We start from the raw sequence: 4,539 nt of genomic DNA, 5'->3' as shown, positions 1-4,539 counted from the left end.
GGAGTTATACAGAATTTCTCCTTTTGTGTCTGGCCTATTTCACTTCACATACTGTTTCCAATGTTCATCCATGTTACTTGTTGTTGTTGTTTAATTGATAAATTGTATATGACTCTGTGTGACCCCAGGACTGCAACACTCCAGGCTTCTCTGTCCTCCACTATCATCCAGAGTTTGCTCAAACTCATGTCCATTGAGTCAGTGATGCCATCCAACCATCTCATCCTCTGCCACCCCTTCTCCTCCTGTCCTCAATCTTTCCCAGCATCAGGGTCTTTTCCAATGAGTTGGTTCTTCACATCAGGTAACCAAAGTATTAGAGCTTCAGCTTCAGCATCAGTCCTTCCAATGAAATTCAGGGTTGATTTCCTTTAGGATTGACTGGTTTGATCTCCTGGCTGTCCAAGGGATGCTCAAGAATCTTCTCTAGCACTTCAGTTCAAAAGCATCAATTCTTCAATGCTCAGCCTTCTTTAAGGTCCAACTCTGACATCCATACATGGCTACTGGAAAAAACATGTTAGTTGCTCAGTTGTGTTCAACTCTATGCGACCACATGGACTGTAGTGTCCATGGAATTCTCCAAGCAAGAATTGAAAAACCATAGCTTATACGTAGGACTTTTAGCATCACCGAACTTGATGGACATGAGTTTGAGCAATCTCTGGGAGTTGGTGATGGACAGGGAAGCCTGATTAGGTCATATCTGAATGGTCTAGTGGTTTTTCCTACTTTCTTCAATTTGAGTCTGAATTTGCTAATAAGGAGTTCATGATCTGGGCCACAGTCAGCTCCTGGTCTTGTTTTTGTTGACTGTATAGAGCTTCTCCATCTTTGGCTGCAAAGAATATAATCAGTCTGATTTTGGTGTTGACCATTTGGTGATGTTCATGTGTAGAGTCTTCTCTTGTGTTGTTGGAAGAGGGTGTTTGCTATGACCAGTGCATTTTCTTGGCAAAACTCTATTAGTCTTTGCCCTGCTTCATTCCTCATTCCAAGGCCAAATTTGCCTGTTACTCCAGGTGTTTCTTGACTTCCTACTTTTGCATTACAGTCCCCTATAATGAAAAGGACATCTTTTTTGGGTGTTAGTTCTAAAAGGTCTCGTAGGTCTTCATAGTTCAACTTCAGCTTCTTCAGCATTACTGGTTGGGGCATAGACTTGGAGTACTGTGATATTGAATGGTTTGCCTTGGAAACGAACAGAGATCATTCTGTCATTTTTGAAATTGCATCCAAGTACTGCATTTTGGACTCTTTTGTTGACCATGATGGCTACTCCATTTCTGCTGAGGGATTCCTGCCCACAGTAGTAGATATAATGGTCATCTGAGTTAAATTCACCCATTCTAGTCCATTTAAGTTCACTGATTCCTAGAATATCAATGTTCACTCTTGCCATCTCTTGTTTGACCACTTCCAATTTGCCTTGATTCATGGACCTGACATTTCAGGTTCCTATGCAATGTTGCTCTTTACAGCATCAGATCTTGCTTCTATCACCAGTCACATCCACAGCTGCGTATTGTTTTTGCTTTGGCTCTATCCCTTCATTCTTTCTGGAGTTATTTCTCCACTGATCTCCAGTAGCGTATTGGGCACCTACTGACCTGGGGAGTTCTTCTTTCAGTATCCTATCATTTTGCCTTTTCATACTGTTCATGGGGTTCTCAAGGCAAGAATACTGAAGTGATTTGCTATTCCCTTCTCCAGTGGAAAACATTCTGTCAGACCTCTCCACCATGACTCAGCCATCTTGGGTTGCCCCATAGGCATGGCTTAGTTTCATTGAGTTAGACAAGGCTGTGGTCCTAGTGTGATTAGATTGACTAGTTTTCTGTGATTATGGTTTCAGTGTGTCTGCCCTCTGATGCCCTCTTGCAACACCTACTTGGGTTGGGTTTCTTACTTGGGTTTCTCTTACCTTGGGCGTGGGGTATCACTTCACGGCTGCTCCAGCATACAGTGGAAGTGAGGAATAGATTTAAGGGCCAAATCTGATAGATAGAGTGCCTGGTGAACTATAGACCGAGGTTTGTGACATTGTACAGGAGACAGGGATCAAGACCATCTCCATGGAAAAGAAATGCAAAAAAGCAAAGTCGCTGGCTGGGGAGGCCTTACAAATAGCTGTGAAAAGAAGAGAAGCAAAAAGCAAAGGAGAAAAGGAAAGATATAAGCATCTGAATGCAGAGTTCCAAAGAACAGCAAGAAGAGATAAGAAAGCCTTCTTCAGCAATCAATGCAAAGAAATAGAGGAAAAAAAAAAACAAAATGGCAAAGACTGGAGATCTCTTCAAGAAAATTAGAGATACCAAGGGAACATCTCATGCAAAGATGGTCTCGATAAAGGACAGAAATGGTATGGACCTAACAGAAGTAGAAGATATTAAGAAGAGGTGGCAAGAATGCACAGAAGAACTGTACAAAACAGATCTTCATGACCCAGATAATCACGATGGTGTGATCACTCATCTAGAGCCAGACACCCTGGAATGTGAAGTCAAGTGGGCCTTAGAAAGCATTACTACGAACTAAGCTAGTGGAGGTGATGGAATTCCAGTTGAGCTGTTTGAAATCCTGAAAGTGTGAAAAGTGTGAAAAGCTGTGAAAGTGCTGCACTCAATATGCCAGCAAATTTGGAAAACTCAGCAGTGGCCACAGCATTGAAAAAGGTCAGTTTTCATTCCAACCCCAAAGAAAGGTGATGCCAAAGAATGCTCAAACTACCACACAGTTGCACTCATCTCACATGCTAGTAAAGTAATGATCAAAATTCTCCAAGCCAGGCTTCAGCAATACGTGAACCGTGCACTTCCAGATGTTCAAGCTGGTTTTAGAAAAGGCAGAGGAACCAGAGATCAAATTGTCAACATCCACTGGATCATCAAAAAGGAAGAGAGTTCCAGAAAAACATCTATGTCTGCTTTATTGACAATGCCAAAGCCTTTGACTGTGTGGATCACAATAAACTATGGAAAATGCTAAAAGAAATGGGAATACCAGACCACCTGACCTGTCTCTTGAGAAACCTATATGCAGGTCAGGAAGCAACAGTTAGAACTGGACATGGAACAACCGACTGGCTCCAAACAGGAAAAGGAGTATGTCAAGGCTGTATATTGTCCCCCTGCTTGTTTAACTTATATGCAGAGTACATCATGAGAAACGCTGGGCTGGAAGAAGCACAAGCTGGAATCAAGATTGCCGGGAGAAATACTAATAACCTCAGATATGAAGATGACACCACCCTTATGGCAGAAAGTGAAGAGGAGCTAAAGAGCCTCTTGATGAAAGTGAAGGAGGAGAGTGAAAAATTTGGCCTAAAGCTCAACATTCAGAAAACAAAGATCATGGCATCTGGTCTCATCACTTCATGGGAAATAGATGGGGAAACAGTGGAAACAGTGGCTGACTTTATTTTGGGGGCTCCAAAATCACTGCAGATAGTGATTGCAGCCTGAAATCAAAAAATGCTTACTCCTTGGAAGGAAAGTTAGCAACCTAGAAAGGTCCGTTTAGTCAAGGCTATGGTTTTTCCAGTGGTCATGTATGGATGTGAGAGCTGGATTCTGAAGAAAGCTGAGCACCGAAGAACTGACACTTTTGAACTGTGGTGTTGGAGAAGACTCTTGAGAGTTCCTTGGACTGCAAGGAGATCCAACCAGTCCATTCTCAAGGAGATCAGTCCTGGGTGTTCATTGGAAGGAGTGATGTTGAAGATGCAATTCCAATTCTTTGGCCACCTAATGCGAAGAGTTGACTCATTGGAAAAAACTCTGACCCTGGGAGGGATTGGGGGCAGGAGGAGAAGTGGATGACAAAAGATGAGATGGCTGGATGGCATCACCGACTCGATGGACAGGAGTTTGAGTGAACTCTGGCAGTTGGTGATGGACAGGGAGGCCTGGCATGCTGCGATTCATGGGGTTGCAAAGAGTCAGACACTACTGAGTGACTGAACTGAACAATTCATTAGGGTGGTGTCATCTACATATCGGAGATTGTTATTTCTCCCTGCAATCTTGATTCCAGCTTGTGAGTCTTCCAGCCTGGCATTTTGCATGATGCACTCTGCATATAATGTAAATAAATAGGGTGACAATATACAACCTTGTTGTACTCCTTTCCCAGTTTTCAACCATTCCAGCATGTATTTGAATTTTTTACTTTTTAAAGCTGAATAATATGCCAGTGTATGGATAAAGCACATTTTGTTTAGATTGCACTCCACCACAACTTTTCACTACTACAAATAAATAAAAATACTATGAACTCTCATGTACAAGTTTTTGTACAATTGAAGTTCAGTTCAGTTCAGTCACTCAGTCATGTCTGACTCTTTGCAACCCCATGAACCGCAGCATGCCAGGCCTCCCTGTCCATCACCAACTCCTGGAGTTTACCCAAACTCATGTCCATTGAGTCGCTGATGCCATCCAGTCATCTTATTCTGTGTCGTCCTCTTCTCCTCCTGCCTTCAATCTTTCCCAACATCAGGGTCTTTTCAAGAGAGTCAGCTCTTCACATTAGGTGGCC

Source organism: Ovis aries, chromosome X, assembly GCF_016772045.2.
Source record: "Ovis aries strain OAR_USU_Benz2616 breed Rambouillet chromosome X, ARS-UI_Ramb_v3.0, whole genome shotgun sequence".
Lineage (NCBI taxonomy): Eukaryota > Metazoa > Chordata > Mammalia > Artiodactyla > Bovidae > Ovis > Ovis aries.
This window is presented reverse-complemented; position numbering follows the sequence as displayed.